At 42.8% G+C, this 18,998-nt stretch overlaps 1 long non-coding RNA gene across 1 annotated transcript in view; it reads right to left on the bottom strand.

The window, feature by feature from the left end:
• Window positions 1-1,533: 1,533 nt before the first annotated feature.
• Window positions 1,534-18,998, bottom strand: part of LOC109368904 (uncharacterized) — a 98,008-nt gene continuing 80,543 nt past the window's right edge. The window contains exon 4 of the long non-coding RNA XR_014884774.1: window positions 1,534-17,201. This is a non-coding gene — a long non-coding RNA (uncharacterized LOC109368904). The remainder of the gene's footprint in view (window positions 17,202-18,998) is intronic.

The raw sequence follows: 18,998 nt of genomic DNA on the forward strand, positions 1-18,998 counted from the left end.
ACTTCTCTTATTTCTCCTCCTCAACTCTGTTCTGTTTGTGTCTTGGGTTTCACTTTCTCTTTTTCAGAAGGGAAATTACCAGTGCAGAACCCAGGTTCTGTCTTAGTCCCAGGCTCAACTTTCTCTCCTCCTGCCTTCCTTCTGGCAGTACAATCTTAACACATTATTTAACTTCAAAGAGACCTTTTAATTTCACTCCCAGCTCACCAACTTGCCTCCATAATTTGCCTGTTTTTTGGGTATAGACCCGCAGCTCCTCCTAGGTACTGCCCTGCTTAGGCTCCACATCCCACATCCTGGCATTCTTGGGGATGGAGGAACACTTTGGCACAGCCTCTCTCAGCCACCTGGAGATGCAGCTCTCCTGACAGATTCTTCCCTCTTTCCTCATTGCAGTGACATCTTTTCTTCACACTCTCTACAAATGCACTCATGTTCCCCTCTTATCCACCTAGCTGACCATGTTATTAAACCACGTCAACTCCGCTTGACTTTCTTGCTGGATCCCCTTCTCCAGCAGATCAAACAGATGTTTCACTGTCAAGGTCCTTTAGGATCTCATCCTCATTTTTCATTAAGTATCAAGAAAGCAACTCTGTCCTTCATTCCGCTCATGATAAAAGCCCTTATCTCCTTCTTAAAACATTCAGGCACGCACCTCTATGCTTTCTCCCGTGCAGCTATATCTGCAAATCTACCCTCGTTATTCTCAAAATTCTCCTTTGATGTTATGTCTATAAAATCCTTAAGTGCTGGGTCGTGAGCATGCTGGCACCATGTGACATGCAGTGCTTAATGATTCTTTGCCTCTCTGTCTGCCTCTGTCCATTCACTAGCTCCTATTTGATAGCAAGAGCTCAGGATGTGGAGGACAGACATTGTCTTTCTCTTTCACAACCCCTATCACTGTTGGGTCTTGATCCAGGGCTGTGTTACAGCACTGAGGGAATAAATTGATCCATGGTCTTATTTCATCAAACTGTGCTTCACAATTCATCCTAATGGAAAACGTGGTTGGCCCAATAAACCAGCAAAAACTTTACTGAAGACTAATTCTGATTTCATGTCAGAATGAACATGAAATTCTGATGGCACATAAAGAGAGCAGTGACAAAAACATGGAAAAGCCTTCCTGGGATATATGATATGTAAAGTATTTTTAATTCTGACCTTTACCTCTGTCAAGTATTTGTCTCTAACCTCTGATAGACCTTTTCAGGCCTTTATACAGTTCCTAAAACACCAGCACCTTGAACTCAAACCAATATTAAGAGGCAATACTCTCTCCTATTAATGCACTAAAAGAAAAAGTGGATTTCTGTTAGACAACAACTTCTAAGTCATATTTCTTTTTCAGAGCAGCATTTGCTGGTAGAACAATAGTGACAGCAGAGCTACCATAGCACTCCTGATGCTTTACATGGCAACTCTACAGGTTTTACATACGCCCAGGCCTAGAATAAGGGGCTTCACTTCTAAACAGCTTAATTCATTGGTGCTATTTCTTTGATATATACCAGATAAAGATGTTACTCAGGATCAAAGTCAAAAGGAAGATACTACTGAACAACAAAGTGAATGGAAAGCAATGCAGGAGCAAACATAAACAAAATAAACTTTATTTACAGTGAATAATAGGGCATAGGAAAATAACAAACAAATATCTTCTTATGCGTATTCATTACTGTGGCTCCAGGCATGTGAAAATGTTACTACAGAACTTGCTGCTACATAATTAAGAAAAGTGCAAGGATTGCTTTCTATTGCAGCAAGGAATGTCAGCTGAGCCTCACTGTCTTTCATACAGCTTTCATTCACACTTCTTTGCTGAGGTATTATGAGAATGAGCATACTGTAAGTGAGCTTTTATGTGCTGCTTTACTAAAGAAGTTAACTTCTATGCAAAAACAAATAAATAAATCTCTATGGAGGAACTGGCTGGATTATACAAATACAATTCTGTAGTCAGTAGGCTGTTACTTAAAGGGAAAAAAGACAGCAAGAAGCCTCTCAAGTTGGACGGCATCACAGGCAGGAAATGACTGTGAGCTCCCCTTAAAGATTTCTTTTTTAAGTGAAAGTGGTGAAGAAAAGCCCATGAGGCAAAAATAAGGGGAACTAGGTCAGCTTCTGGGCTCATCCTTCAGTATAAATGCAGCACATCTCCAGCTCATACAGTTCCAAAATCATTTGAAGTGATTGTTTTCAAGTCCATCTCCCATCCCACACTATTTTTTTTCCCTACCAGGGCAGAAATAGCCCCTCGTTATTTACCCTCTGTGTCACAGCTTTGCAGCAGCTACCCCCTCTGAGCCATTGAGCTCAGATTGCTGCATCTGCTTTCAATGCACACACCAGGACCATGTTTTCTCTGCTGCATTCACCTGTCAAATGTTGTTTAAGAGAACAGGCTTCAGACAATGCTAAGAAATGCTGCATCTAATCCACAGGGCTGTTCTGTGCTTATAATTCAGTGTGTTCATGAGCAGTCATGAAAAGCTTATGGAACACATTGCAACAAACCAGTGCTGCTAATCTGTATTTATGAGTTGGATATCAGAAAGTACTTGGTTGATAAGATTTTAATTTCAAATAAACTGTTCCCATGGACCCAAACATACCAGATTTCTGCCAAAAAGAAAAAAAAAAAAAGAAAAAAAGTTGAAACCTCTGTGCTCTTTTTCCAAACGCTGAGTACTGCAACCTCCCTGGGAAACTTACCTCGAAGGTGTGCCCAGAGCCATCCCAGGCCCTGTGCAGTGTGAATCCCCTCCACATTGGCAGTGAGGCTCAGGAACAACCTCTGTCCCTTCCCACCTCAATGTTGGTGCTCTGCTCTCACAGGAACAAAACCTGGCATGCGAGTCAAAAGAGAAGCATTTGGGACAGGTGCCTGCTCCGGGCAAGCAGGAGCAGGATTGTGCCACAGCTCATGCTGCGTGGAGGTAGCACCCTTCCTTTTATAACAGCTTTTGACAAGATCCCAGGGCACCAGGGCTGCTGTGCACTATCTGTCTGGCTTTTTCCGCTGCCCAGATGAAGCTTAGCCTGGTGGAAGCAGAATGGCAGTGCTGGAAGGGACCACCCCATCTTTACCATTTGTTATCTTCTCTATCAGGAAACCCAGGACCAGGGCCCCGCTGAGCCAGGCTCTCAAGAAAGCAGTGATCTAGCAACAAACTCTGCTCTGGCCCATGTCCTGAGCAGCTGCTGGGCAGGACAAAAAGAACAATCCACGTGACTGGAGGGCTCTCATGTTATTTATCTATTTCCACACCCTCACCGTACTGAAGCAGCAGATTCTTGCTTCCTTTATGAATGCGTGCACTGAGATTCGAGTCAATGGCAACTGCATATGGTGGTTTGTGTCCCTTTATGTCATATCTGCATCTTCATCTTTAAAAAGTAGAAAGAGCAGCCAGTCTGAACTGGAATTCAACCAGCTTCATGTTGAAAAGGGGAGAATTCCCTTGAAGAGGTACGTATTCAGCCTCAGCTTTGTTCAGCACCACCTCCTGAATAGCAGGAATCACATTTGAAAGGTATGTTCCTTTGAGCAGCTCCTGAATAGGAAAAACTATAGGAGACTGCTGAACGTCTTTACAAAGGAAGAATATGCTCTTCTCCACTTACTGATCACATACTCAAAGAGCACAGAATTCACCTCCTGCAGGTGCCAGGCTCCGAGAACAAAACAGCATGTAAAAAGAAAAAATGGATATTCTGGTAACTATGGAGAGTCTAAAAAATTGTTTTTTTTTCTAGGTCACTGAAAGCAGGCAACACACAGGAAATGTTTTCTGTTTCATTCCCCTCCCCTCCCTACTCCCCCCAGAGCATGAATCGTTTTATGCCGTGATTCATTGAAAGCTTCTCCTTCCTTGTTGAATACAGAAAGAGAATGTAATTGCTTTTTCCATATACCAATGATGATGAGAGAGACCAAGATACATTTTTTACATAAATGTAAAAGCATTTTTACAAAAAAGGCAATATGCCATTCATTGAAATTACTCCTGCGTGCAGCCGGGGAGTTTGTAGTGTAAGTGACATCTTCTCAGAGCACATACTGAAAGGAAGGCAGATAAACAGAAATTGTCTCCTCGTACTTCTGCACATCATGGCAAACACGGCTTTGCAGTTTAACAAAATCTGCCTTCTGTTTTCTCATAGGAGCTGCAGTTTTGTTGAATTACAGCTTGTATGTACATATATGTATATATCATAATGTTAATTTATTTCTATGTATAGGCTACATCTGTATTAATGAAAATGTATTGTCTGTTTGCCCAGCTGTGACAATATCGGTTCCTTCTGAAATATGTGATTGTTTATAACTCTTCACACTTTGAGGGCGTAGATTTTAAAAATACTTGGCTATATTGCTGCCCCACTGCAATCAACAATAGAATAGAAGGTTTGGTTGGAAGGATATTGCTCAACAACAAAGGTTTGTTGTAATCAGGGGCTGTGGCCAGCGCAGGGAGCAGTGGACTCTGTTACAAGGATCCTCTCTCAGTTGATCAGTGGGTGATGCATTCTGGTTCCCAACACAGTGGTCCTTTCCAGCTCTGAGGACTTCTAGTAGTACTCCCTGCTGATAGCATGCTCTCCCCACCACTGTCTAGCATCCATCAGCAGCAGACCTGCTAGACCCCCAGGGCATTAATTCCAGCAGACTTTGCATCCGGTGAAATCCCAGAGCTCTCATGCAGCTAAAGCAATGGTATGCCCTCGGTCAGCAGCAATTTGTTCGCTGTCGGTTCACTCCCTGTGAGAAAGGCATCACCCAGCAGCACAGCACAGCTCACATCATGCAGGGGAGCACAGCTGGGAGATAGGAGTGATAAAAGTGAACTTGCATTTGTTTTTAAAGCTCCGAACACTTACAGAGCCAGAGACATCCCTTTGGCTGGGATACACCTTGCTGTACAGCAAATGCAGCACATCAATTGCTGATGTTATCAAAGGAAATAACATTTCCAGCCGCATGGGAAATATGTCAGCAAAACAAATGGATTCAAATAAACAGCAGCAGAAGGCACATAGAAATATTGATTCATGGCTTTCTATCCTCTGTCCTTTTCAAATGGTCCCTTTCCAGCACTCAAACTGCTGTGATAACCACCTCCTCCCCTTCCTGTATTCTTGGCTATTGAAAATACACTTTGTGTGATTTTCTGAGCAAGGAGAAATGAGGAGAGAAGCCGAGAGACCTATACTTTTCGGTGATTTAGGTTTTGAGCATTAGCCATTTTGACCACCTGCATCAGCTCCTGCTTTGCACAATTCCCTAATACAATAGTGGTTGATACATACCAAGGTGCTTCTCGGTAAAGGCAAGGTATTTAAGAAAAATGGTGAATAATTGTCATTAACAAAAGAATGGCAGTAGAAATTCATCCAAGGAAAGAAGATCAAAACCACAATAAAGAAAGCAATGGGAGAAACTGGGGAAGTCCTTCCCATTCAGACAGGTCACTGATTCAAGTCCACCCTAAACTAAACATGAAAATTAGTTATCTGTAGCTTTGAAGAGAAAATGAAAGGTCACCCAACCAGCTTTGTGTGATAGACAGCCCCATCACAGAATCAATTACTATCAGTACTAGCAAAGGACAGTACAAGGTTGTAGGTGTGGTTAATTCATTCAAAACATTTGTTAAACAAAAATTGTTCTGCTCATTTTTGGAATCAACTTCACTTCCATGAGTGCATTTGTGCCACCTAACAATGTAAGCACAGAAAAGATGTGCAAATGTTTTTTCTGTTAATGAATGGTCATTTTAGGGCTTTGTTGGTGTGAACGTTGGTTTAATTGGTGAAGAAAAGGTTTATTATATAGGGAAAAAACAGATACTCAAGCCCGCACCATGGAGAAGTGAAAGAGAAAAGCCAAGCTTGTGTATCCCCACTTCTTAGCCATCCACAGGATGATTTAGTAGCGAGTTTTTAGTCACAGATTTCAGTTGTGGGCATATAGATTGCTTTTCATGGAAACTCTTCCTACAAATTACAAGTGTGAGAGGGCTCTAAGAGGGCAGCCAGGCTGGAGCTCAGGGCTCATCTCAGAGGCAGCAAAGGAAACTTCAGCTTCTCCAGGGGACTGCTCACAGCATTTCAGCTCCTTACACTGCCAACAGAGAAATAAGTTGGATACCTAAGAAAACTAGCTTGTAAGCACTCTCCTGTGTACAAAAATATATCAGCTGAAAACTCTTATGTAACTCTAAATATTAGTTCTCTCTGCAAAAAAAAGCAACAGAACTTCCCACAGAAGCATTTAAACTGCATCTCTTTTCATGATACTTTATAGTGTCCTGGTTTGCTGTTTGTACAGAAATGAGACAATAACACCCAGCTCATCAGCCAGTGATGGCAGTGGGAACCCCTAACCCAGCTCGCTCTGCACAAAGAGTGTTGGCTCCAGAGTACAGGCACAGTCAGTGCCGGAGGACATGGAAGCTGAGCATCCCTCCAAGCACATGGTCAGACCCATACCATATCCTGTGGAAAGGCTTATGACTGCCTTTCTCTTCCTCAGCTCCTTCTCTTATTAGCAAACCCCATCTCACTATCTCAGCCACAGGTGCCTTCAGGTACTTCTCAAACTAACCACCCCAGCTGATTTCCAGAGCCATACCTGGGAAGAGCATTACTAAGCTCAAAGGAACCCACATGAGCAAGGTGCAGGTGCTGAAGGCATATTCAGGCAGGGCTTCCTGCAGACTGATGAGTATTTTGCCTGAGGACAGCCTGATAGCTCTATCTCATCACCAACTTCATGCAGACACAGCTGAGAACTGCGCAGCCTTCATGCAGGATGAAGGGGACACCTGAAGGACATGCCTGGCAAGTGTCTGTGTTTGTTCTCAGCTTAGGGACTGTCCTCTCCACTGTCACCTTGTCTTGGGGGAAGGTGATACAGTCTCCATGAGGAAGTCTTCAAAACTTAGAAACAGCTCAAATCCCTCTCCATCCTTTCTGGACTAATATTTGATGATAAACGCTCTAGCTGTGATTTTGTCAGTTCTCCAGCTGAAGGTCTAGAGGGCTTTCAGCAGAAGAGGAAAAAGAATGGATCTAAGTCACACTCCCTTTGCCCAAGCCAGCCTGGAAGCCCTGCCAGAGTTTGTGTGCTTCTGAGGCAAAGCTGAGCCAGCTCCCAAGAAATGCCCAGCCTGCCTGGGCTACAGGGTGGAAAGGCACCTGGGCATCCTCCCACAGGCAAGATAAATGCATTCATTTGCATACAAGCAAAGTTCAGATCTCCAGGGGCTGCTTTGTTTACAGATGAACCCACACACTCATCAGCTATTCAGGAAGAAACCAGCAATACCTGTGACCTTCTATTTTTGGTGCTTACTTTTTGGTGCTGGCACAGGCTGCCCAGGGAAGCTGTGGATGCCCCATCCCTGGAGGTGTTCAAGGCCAGGTTGGGTGGGCCCTGGGCAGCTGATCTGGTGGTCAGCATCCAGCCCATGGTGTGGGTTGGAACTGGATGATCTTTAAGGTTCCTTCCAGTCTAAGATATTCTGATTCTATGATTTAGTCCTGAAAACATCACAACTCACTCCTTAACTGCCATCCACCAAAGCATACACCTTTTCCCCCTCCAAGCTCTACCCCATTCTTTCTCACAGGGATGAAGCTGGAAGATAGAAGAGTTTGCTGCTGCTCCCCATTGCAGAGCCTTGTGCAGTCTGCACTGTGGTTGGGGCAGCTGGGGATGCTCTCACTTGCTCCCCTGCAGCAAGACCTCATACCAGGTATCCAAGAGAATTAAACTCTAATCTACAGCTCCACGTGGCTTTTACACAGTGCCAGTGCAGGACAACAAGGCAAAAATAACAGCTATGTCTGTCACCTCTGCAACAGCAGGCAGCTTTTCAGTCCAAGTTCCCCGTGTAGTCATTTATAGCAGCACAGAGCAGGTGGAAATCTGTGCCTGTGCCATTCAGATCTGGCAATGCTTTACACCCGCTCTGAGTCAGTGTAAATCACTATAAAGAGGTGCGTTGTAGGAGAGCCAAATATACAGCACAAACAGTCTCCTTAAGACAAATGTTTGGGACCAGCTAATTTTCATGCTCACTGTTGCATACGTACAAATAAATTCAATCTGACTGGGTAATGTAATTGCGATGCTCTGGAGCACTGACAGAGCAGAGGGACCGGTTTCCACTAACAGGTACCCATCTGCAGCAGGAAGATGTAGCAGGTGCATCTCTTGTCTTCAGCCTGCACAGCGCTTTCCAGGCCAGCTCACCTCTTGCAGGTTTTCTCCATCTCTGGCGAGCAAGAGAGGCAAATTCACTCTCCTTGCTCCCAACAAATTTGCATCTGCCATTCAGAATCTATGTTTTCTTATCACGGTGCTCACAAAGTGACAGCATTAATTAATCTTACTGCATACAGAGCCGATTGATATCAAACAGAATTAAACTACTGTAATCAAGTTAGGCAGTTGCAGATGTGTGAAGTGCTATAGTTTATCAAATTCTGCAGGCACACAATTTGATTCTGCATAATGAGAAAGAACAATACAATCAAGATAGCCAATAATATGATGCAGTATTTCACGAAGGCCTTTTCTAGCTCTTAAAAAGCACCATGCCATGTTAAAACCTGGCACATCAGAACTGTCAAAGCAGGCTGCACACCGGATGTGTGCTGTACAAATCAACGTGTGCATGCAGCTCGACTACCAGATGCCCAAAGCCAGAGCTGAAGGCTCCTTAGCCGAGGTAATGGAAGTGCAGATCTACAAAGGTGTGAAAAGATACTGTGGAGGGGGATATTGAAATAGAAGCAAGGGCAATCTCTCTGTCAAAGGCTTTCAGTGATCAATGTCGGCTGCCATCACAGGAGGAGGAGGGAAAACCACAGCATGAATATTTGATTAAATGAGGCCAACCTGAAGTCTCTGCCAGAGCATGTGATGTGACGTTTTCTCTGGGTTTTTCTTTCACACTGGATTATATCTATGTCTCCCTGGTTTATAGTTCTTCTTGAGATGAAGTGCTTCTAGCTCTAGGAACAGCAGGAATGGAGCCACAGGACTGGCCAAGCTGACACATGGGATGGCTGCTGCAGAAACATCAGCAACTCACCTCCCAGTTCAGAAACAGGCATCCTTCACCATCTCTCCACCCTCCAGCTCTCTGTGCTCCTATCCATTCTCCAGTGGTGGCTCTCACATTCTTCCCCCATGTTTTTGAGCTGCTTTAATGCATTAAGAAGACAGATACCTAATCTGATGAACACAAATAAGTGACAAATATCCTGTACAAGAGCCAGTGTACATGGCAGCATCTACTGCATGTGCCTCTGCCTCTGAGAGCAACACATCAGTGCTGGAAGAGACCTTCTATGTTGCTAGGACTCACTCCAGCTATCAGAAATAGCTCTTTTGTGTAAAATTGCTCATAAATTGATCAAACTCTATCCTTAAATGAATTAAGTCTGTGACATCTGTTGCAAGGCCATTCTTCTCTAGTGCCTAAAAGCTCTGCCAGTTTCCAGCTTCTGCTCATTTTGCAGCTGGTTCATACTCATTTGCTCTGTTTACCTCCTATCAATCCCATTGACTGACTCCTTGACCTCATTTTATTTAGTGTTTCATTGTATTCCTTCATGTTCCAACGCTAATAAAAGGAAGTGCAAACACTGTAGAACACACTCAGAGCAGTGGGAAGAATCACAGAACTCTAAACAATTCTGAGGGGATATGTACAATAAACAATTCTAAACAATTCTGAGGTAAATGTAAGTAATAGTTTACAGCTGAATCTTGCAGTTTTCTACATAATGAATAACTAAAGAGGCAGTAAAAAAAGAGTCCTATCAGGTTGAAATGAGACACGATTCTCCATGCTGCACACAAACAGAATAGCATTGCTAACCTCATAGAATGGCCATTTCTGTGATAGATCAGTACTGAAGTGCTGGGGTTTGGAAAATAAAATCAGGGAGTTGTCTTTGGAGAAGGAAGACTTGAGGAAAAGATATATAATTGCTGGAAAGGGCCAAGAGGGCACATCTGTAGTTCTTGGAATCTTGGAACTCACCAGACTGTCCTTGTAAATAATGGGCAAAGTTATGTTTCCTCTGCTGTGCAGGGGGAAGGTGAACATGAAAAGTTTATGTCTTGTCTCTAAGAAAGCAGAGCTGCTTTAGGGTTTGTCACTATGGATCTTTGAGAAGGCAGACCAAGATTCAGGTGCTGGGTGATCCGTGGGTTGGAGCCAGTCAGAAACATCCTGGGGCATAGAAGACAGCAAGCAGCAACAAAGAATGCTGCTTCATTTCATTGATTTGCTCTTGCCTATTGGAAGGTCAATTTCCACTCCTGCTTCTCCCTCTCCAATTAATAGCACCCTCCTTCCAAAGATTATCAGACTGGACAGTATAAAAGCAAGTAAAATAGAGATAAAGCTCTCAAAATAGAGAAGTTTAATTCGCATGAAGAATCAGGGCTGGCTTTCTTAGCTTTCAGCACACTCATTTGTAACATCTCCTCCTTCAGTAACCAAGAATTAAAGTTTCTGAAGTCTTTTATGGAAATATATTACATAATGGCCTTTAAGAGAGAACAAATTGAACTGAGGCAGTGGAAAACATCTTCTCAGTCAACAAACATAGAAGTAACTTAACAGAGAATCATTTCAGGACTAAGCTTTCTGCTGCTAACATTAGATTTTAATTAATTGATACAGGACAAGAAAATAGACCATTAAATGTTATAAAATATTCCAGCTCATCCGAGAGCAAGCACAAAAGCCTCATAAACAGTTGCACCACCCTTTCTAAGCTAAAAGCAAATAAAAATGCAGTGATAAGTTCTATGAGTCTGTACCAGGTGGTAGGAACTCTGACATTGGGGCATTTAAATATCTACAGATCTCTAATACAATTTCCAATAAATTCTTGTGAACAAGTTCAACCATTTGCCTTTCTATGTTTAAAAATGTCTAAGAATTTTTGAAGCTGCACTGAAAAAAAAAAAAACATAAAAAATTGATTTTTTTACTTTAAAATTGCAAGATCTTACATTTTAGATGACAGAAAGTATTCTTTTCCACATCCTTTCTCCAATACAAACTTAGAAACAATGTATAAAAATGTCAGTTGGGGTGCAGTTTCCATTTTTGTCACACCAAAAGTTCTGGCAAAGATTTGTTTTTGCTGAGACTACTGCTCGTTTGTAAAGATCAGGTGAATCACTGGAGAAAAGCACAAGCAATTAGGGGGCACCTCATTGCAATAGACACTCATCTCTTGTGTTTGAAGTTACTGCTGGTTGGCACCAACAGAAGATGCTCAGGATCAAAGTGAACAGGGACGTGGCCACAGTGACAGCTTCCTTCACTTGAGGACAGGCGGTGCCCACCCTCTGTGAGCCTGGCACTGGTTCTGCACAGCTGTCCCACTTCCATGATGTGCTGATGCTACTGGGTGACCTACTGAATGGGGAAATCAGAGCCTGGAGGTCCAGGAGACATAGCAGAATTGACTACATTTCTTGGGGGGGAGCAAAAGAAGCAGAGAATATTTGTACCAAAGCGCAGTGCAGACTTGGTCAACAGAGCTAGTTCATAGATTCCAGTATTTACACTGGAAAACATAGTGTGTTTTTGTTGGGTTTGTTGGTTTCTTGGTTTTTTGTTGTTTTTTTTTCCTGGTAAAAACTTGCCAGGCCATTCACTTTCATGTTTTCAGAACGACATATTTTGTTCCATGTCAAAGAAATGTTTTGGACAACACAATCTTTTTTTGCCTTTTTTATCTCACACTTCTATGGGAAGATGAAAAAAAGTTGGAGGGGCTGGAATCAACCCACAAGCATTTCCCTCATACATTCTAGTTCAGTCAGCAGACCAAAAAAATCAATTTTTCACCCCTTTCTAATGTGCAGGGTCACTAAATGTGAAACACATTCTTTTACAGTAAGTCATTCTTAATAAAAGGCATGAAACTCAGTGGGCAAATGTCTTTAGTGTAGATCTGGAGACACTAAAATTGAAATTAAACTAGCATCCAGCAGGCCTTTTTTCCCCACAAAAGATGGTTATTGAGAGGGAATGATTTCCAAGAAGCCAGTCCATGTGTGGATTTAATAGGTTTTGTGATGATTATGCTGCCCATTCAGAGCAAATAGCATTTTACTGTAGTGTTTTCTGTACAGAGAAAAGTAATGGACACATGTTGATTAAACAGTTTGTTAATCACTCCTATTTTCAGGTTACTTTAATCCATAGAAAGATAGCAGATGAATGTCTCTGCTCTCAAAGTACAATTTTCTTTCACTTGTCACAGAGAGGGCATTTACCTTCACGCAGGGAGAAAGACAGCAGTGTAAGCAGGTCCCCCATGTGCCAACCACAATGGGAAGTAAGCAAATGCTCAGGGGATGGAGATACTCAGAGGATGAAGATGCAACAGCAACAGTCCCAGCCCCTTTGCCTCCTCAGCAGTGCTCAGACCCAGCTCTCCCTCCTTCTGTTTTATCTCTGGACTTGCCAGTAGGGCCTCACTGCAACGGTAGGACAACAGAGCTTTCCTTACCCACAGAATGGAGCTGCAGCTGTAACTCCATCACACAGCTATGTCACAGCTGTCCCTGGTTTAGGAAAAAGAGTCGTGAAACTCCTCTTCCATTTTGAGCTAACCATGGAACGGCGTGTTAATTTTCTGGGTCAGCATCCTAGGATTTTCCTTTTCCTAACATACTGTTCAGCACTCTGCACTCTTTGACATCACATACAACTTCTGTAGCAGGAGAGTGCTTAATCCTCTCTGAAGTAATTTCTTTCTTCTTTTATGACTAGAGCCCTGGACAGGGTGTTACGCTCCAGCCCCAGTGCTATATTTAACTCAGCCATCTTATTCATTCTTCATCTCAGCTACAGCTTGGCTAAAAGGAAGGAACTGCAGTCATGAATAAAACACCAAGAAGAAAGTCAAAATATTCAACGTGCTTTTAGGCAAGTTGCAGCATCTTGAAAAAGAACTGCAATGTTCTTTATTCTACTTAAGAAGGATATCCATACAGCTTACTGCTCAGGGGTGAAATGCAAAAGAGTTAAAAAGATTCAATCATAAGTGGGACAAAATTTGAAACAACAGTCAGACCTGCTGTGGTCATAGGGCCTCCCTCTGCCTCCCATACTATGCTGAGGGCTTGCAAAGCAAGTGACAGCACTTGCAAGAGGCTGATGTGACTCCCAGGGGATGTGTGGCTCAGAACGTTGCCCAGCAAACATTGACCAACAGTGTACTCAAGCAAAACAAGTTCAACGTGGCATTTGTCACCACTTCCAAAGTAAGGACATTCAAACTGTGTATATTTAGATTTCACTACTCGATATAACTCAGTGCTCTTCTTGTTAATTCTGACAGCCTTTTCAAGAGACTCATTTTTTATATCCATAGGATGCAGCCACAACACAGTGAAGAAGAAGAAGAAAGTGAATTGGGGCTGCCTTGTTTTAATGCTGATTGTACAGTTGTCCTGACTCATCTTCAGTGTTTCTTCAGTTTATTTATTACTGCTTTTTCATCTTGCAGTGGGGGAAAGAGGACAGCTTTTGTCAGATACCTGTGCCTGAAATGAGGCACATACGAAGGCACACGAATGCAAATAGCATAATCTTCAGGAGGATGGTGGATAGAAATAATTTTTAATGACCTGAGGACAAAATTTGCCAATTCTGCCTCTCTTCAGTTTTTCTAAACATGATACTTTGATTTTCTGTTTAGCCCGAGCACTCACAATTGAGAAGCTCCAGGTTTTAGCCTTCAAAGTGTTAGCGTGAGTGACATCCCACAGAGCAGACACCTGCACACACACATGCTACAACACAAATGTTCCCATGTCTACATTTGCAAAAGTGTAATGTGCTGAAAAAGTTCATCAGCAGTGACAATTTTTAAACAACTTCCATCTGCTCTTGGTGACAGCAAAAACTCATGCAAATCTGCTTCATGTTCCCAGCAATAGAAGTTAGTGTACACATTGGCAGCAAAGGATGAATTTCACATTTGGCTTTGACACCTCGAACCAAATGAACTTAAAACCCACCCACACAGGCACGGCACGCACATTAGTAAAGTTTCTCCTCTCAGTGTACCAAACAAGAACTGCTTTTTCCTGACTCCAGATCCCTTTGGACTGTTCCCCAATTCTGGAACCGATGCCAAAGCCGCAGATTAGACAAAAGCACCAATTTATTTGCTTACTGGCCAGTTAAAGGAAGAGCAAATTCCTTTCGCATTTTACACTTCAGGTTGGTCTGCCAAATGAACCAGGAAAAAGATGAGCAAGGAGAAATTGAAGCCTTTAGGCTGTGACATCGTGCTCCCAGCAGGAATTCCTGTCACGGACAGATGCTCCCTATCCCCAAGCCCTGTTAATGGCCGTGCTTCCAACCCCAGCAGAAACATTGCTTCTCTGCACCCTGGGCTGCAGATTGGCCCAGCGGGAAATGCCAGCAGCCACCATCCCATTTCCAGCACCCCATGATAAATAAGGGAGGTGTGGGAAGGCCAGTTGCTTTGCACAGCCAGCCAGGAGGCTGGAGGAAGGCCAACCTCCTCATTGTTCTGCGGGGCTGCTCACAAAGACTCTTTTTTTCATTGTTTTGTGTCTTTTTTGTTCCACCAGACCCACTCTAAATAGGCATTTCCTTTGCTATTAATGAAATCTGCTTCAATTTCAAAAGTTCTGTTTGCAGGCTGTAATCTCAGTCCCAGTCCAATTTAAATATCTGTTGTTTTGGTGGTGGACTTCTGGACTCCGTCCCTCTAGCTCAATGCCAAAAACATAACAGAGAAAATTTCACCCACCGTTAGAAGCCATCTGGTTATGCTGCTCTGAAAAGTGAGACAGATAAGGAGCTGTATGATACCCATGTAAGGCAATTTGCTGGCCTGTTTATCATACCTGACTCTGGGGTGCACAGCTTTATTTTGATTTGATAAAAAGCAAAGCAGTACAGCTGCAGCACACTGCTGCTTCACTAAGCCGACAGATGGGCATCACTGTAAGGAAGCCACATGGCATTTTTTTGTTAAACTCAGCTCATTAGGTTTTATCTGCAATATGTTGCTGTATTGGCAGAAAACCTTTTAGCAAGCAGAAACATTGGCCAAAGTTTGTCAACAGATATCAGAAAGATCCTATTGTGCAAGGATGTGTGCCGGGGCAGGGTGTGGGCTGATTGCTTCTAAATGCTCAGAAGTCTGCTCTCAAACTTTCTTTGGCTCAGTCTGTAATTTGTGCCATAGCAGTAACCCTGACCAGCATGTTAATAGAGCTGCTATTCACAGTTTGCAATTGTTGGTGCGTTTCAAGACAATTCACAGATTACTTTATCTGAAAGGTGCACAAAGATTGCCAGCAAAACCCAGAAAGTGGCAATTTTTCCTTGCCTTCAACAGATAGCATAAACCTAGGTACCCAGATTTCTTTAAAAATACATTTCAAAGGTGAGCCACATGTGCTTTCACAGTTTGTTTTATTTTGAGATGTTCTGAGCTCTGAGCAATCCTTTTCCCCTCTCAGGTCACTGGTTGCCATGCCACAGAGCAGTCTAGGAGCACACACTGGGCTCCTCTCGGATGAAATTAAACCACCAGATCATTGCAATAACACCCCAACAACCTGTACAGTACGGACACTGGGGCTTTGATGCAATTTCAGCCTCCACACTTATGGCTCTGAATTACCTGCTAATAGGAATGCATCAAAGAATCTTATTTTAATTTACCTGAGGTAAACTTAATTTTACACTGAGGGTTTCATTTCCTTCAAACTCAGATCAAATAAAACCAGCCACAGCTAAAAGCCAACTCCAGCTTAAACCAAAGTGTTTCTCTGAATGTACTCTTCTAATAGGGTATACATTGAATTAACCCAACCAACCCTGCACGTAACTCTAACCTCAGTATCTCTAGAAGAAAACATTTTTCAGGAAGGCAGAGGGTTGAGCTATGTTTTCCATTAGTGGAAAATGTGATCACATTCAGAGATACTTCGTATTTTTATACTGGCTCTTATTTTTAGCTGTTTCTATATTACAGCGGTGCCCATTATCTTGCTATAATTAAAGGTCACTGTTCCTGTTACTATCTATAGCCATAAAACTTCGTGGTAGGCTGTCACATCTTGACCCAAAATTAATAGATGTATCTTAGATCACATATTTCCCCTCGCTTCAGTTGCCTAGCCAGTCTGCATGTAACACTCTCCAGCTCTCAGCCATTTTAGGAGCGTCTGAAAGATTCTGAGAAGGATGAGATCATGAGATTGCCCTATCTATGGGAGGTGCAGCCATAGCCACCACTGAGGTTTCACCAGCCAGCTCTCCCTGCAGGAAATGTGCCAGTACCATTAATTTGCTGGAGACTTGAGCCCTCAGTCTTCTTCTCTGCATGCCCACAGCCTGGCAGTAGGGACACAGCAGTGCTGGCTGCCTGTATTCCCACTGAGAGCAGGGAGCATCCCTCCCAAGGGGCACCACTGAAGGTCTGCTGCCTTTGGCAGTGGTACCTGAGCAAACCATGTGTGAGAACCTCTGGCTTGCACCGAAATCCCTTTGGGGCGTGTTTGCCTTTTTCCTTGATTTCTGCAGAGCATTCAGCAAAGTGAATGTTAACCCATAAGTAAAGTTCACCAGCATTTTTGCGATTCAAATAAAGAACACCTTAGACATATCAGCAGCTTGCTCTGCCCTTCCTTCTGCTGCTGTGCAGTCAGAGATTATTTTACCATAGGTAAAATGGACTGTATGGAAGGAAAAAGATAGTTTCATGTGCAGAAAAGAACAGACGTGAAGTTTCTCATATGCTTTTGGCCTTTCTGTGGCCATAATAATCCAAACCTCGTAATCAGCAGAGTGCAAGAAGTGCAAAACAAGAGAAACATTTATTACCTCAGAAATAGCTCTATTTCCCAGCAGTCCATAAATGCTGCAAGTTTCAACACCAGACATTTTCCTCCATCTCAAGCAATGGAAATTCTTCTGTCCTTTTAAACTTCAATCTTGCCGGGGAAAAAATGTACAATATCTAGTCACGCATGAGAGAGTTAAACTCCATGGTAATCAAACAGCAGATTCTGCACTCCAAATTCTGCCCAACAGCTTGTGTGGATATCGCTTTTCAAGAGCAGAGAGGGGAATGTCTCTTCCTGATAACCACTGTATATACAGATAGAAAAGGAAAAAAGCAAAGAGCCATCAGTGTGGTGGGAAAGAGTGGGAAAAGCTGACAAGTTGGCTTTAGGAAAACACCTCCAGGTCTTACCTGACACAGGGTCTGGGTAAAGAATTCGGTCTCAACTCTGCTGAAGGAAAGAAAAATCTGCTGGAACCCAAGTGGTAATTGATATTCATGAAAATGCATGAGATTAATGGACTCACTCAGCACTGCCCTTCAACCTTATAATGAAAGCGATCAAGGCTGAGATGGGATGGTAGAGAACAAAGAGAAGAAGGCAAATAAGAGAAAGGAAAATATTTCCTTTTTACTGATTTGCTGGCCAAACGCTGCTCGCTTTTGCACCAGGTGACACTGGGGTTACTTAAGATTTACACCAGCAACCTGAGCCAAAAATTTACCCTAGATCTCTCCTTTTTCTAAGCATGCATTTCTTTACCCATGCAAGGGCCAAGGCTTTTAGCAAGCAGTCTGGATGTGTTCAAACAGCTGGTGCTGGTATATTTCAACCCACACTGTAGAGTCTTCTCTAAAACTGAGTGTAGTTCACTGGTTGTACAGCACAAAATCCCTTCCCCACTGCTCAGCTTTGCTGTTATGTCAGCAGCAAATACGTTCAACATACAATTATACTATAATGAAAAGAATCTCGAAACACTGAAGAAAAAAAAAAAAAGGGGAAACAAAAACTTAAAGATTTCTACCAAAATGCTAACATGGAACCTCCTAAGAGTAATGTTTCAACACTTAAGGTTTCTCCAGAAGCCATGTACCTTGTCATATTACATCCCCATCACACGCTCCAAACTATTCTCCAGGGGGAGGAGGAGAGGAGGCAGCTGTTTGTTGTGTATGAGGGAACAGGGAGTCCATCTGGGAAATAAAATTCCCATAAGATATCCTTTCAGTATTTCTAAATAAGACGTGTTTTTCTGTTATCCAACTTAAGAAGGTGAAGGGAGGAAGTAAAGCACAAAGCAGAGTTTTCTCAGAAAATTCAATCTATCTGCAATCCAGTTCACTGTTAACAAACAGTTTTAGGGGTTTTTTCAGCCAAATCTATAATGTTTCTTAATGCTTACAGTGGAGTGTGCTGGAGCACACATGGTAGGGGCCGTGTTTGGGGATGAGATGCTGCCAGGAAAGGAGAACAGCTCTGCAAATTGTGGGGTCTGCTGAAACAAGCTTAATGGCAATTCTCCTTTGTCCCTAAGAAGTCTCCCTTAAAAAATTAAATCCCACACCCTTCCTTAAGGATGATGAAAAGATATGCCACACGCACTTGTCATGTAGCAACCACATGCATTGTACATGCACGTTACTGTCATTAAACCCCCAAGGCAAGGAATATGCTGGTGGCATGAACAGTCTCTGTGAAAGGTATAGTGATAGCTGGCAAGATGCTGAAGATTTTCAGCTTCTATTTACCCTGGTAGTAAGGAAGGGAATGTAGAATCTCCTACGAGGCCCCTGCTTTGCCATTGCACGTGTCTTGTTTAAAAGGACTGTTTTTAACATTACGAAAGAAGTAGGTCAAAGATAACCCTTGCCAGTTTCCTACTACCCATTTGCACGAAAAAAGTAACACTATTCTTTTCTCACATAAAGATCATGTAAATTACCTTTTCATGTTTAATTCCACTGCATGCAAAATGTTGGCTGAGCTGCTCACATCTCCATTTGAATTTATTCTGTGTTTCTGCTGGGTCACTAGGACTTCACCCTCTTCTTTGCCTACCAGCTCAGAGACAGGACATTGTTAGCTCTCCTCTTTATAT

Source organism: Meleagris gallopavo, chromosome 8 (genome assembly GCF_905368555.1).
Source record: "Meleagris gallopavo chromosome 8, MGAL_WU_HG_1.1, whole genome shotgun sequence".
Taxonomy (NCBI): domain Eukaryota; kingdom Metazoa; phylum Chordata; class Aves; order Galliformes; family Phasianidae; genus Meleagris; species Meleagris gallopavo.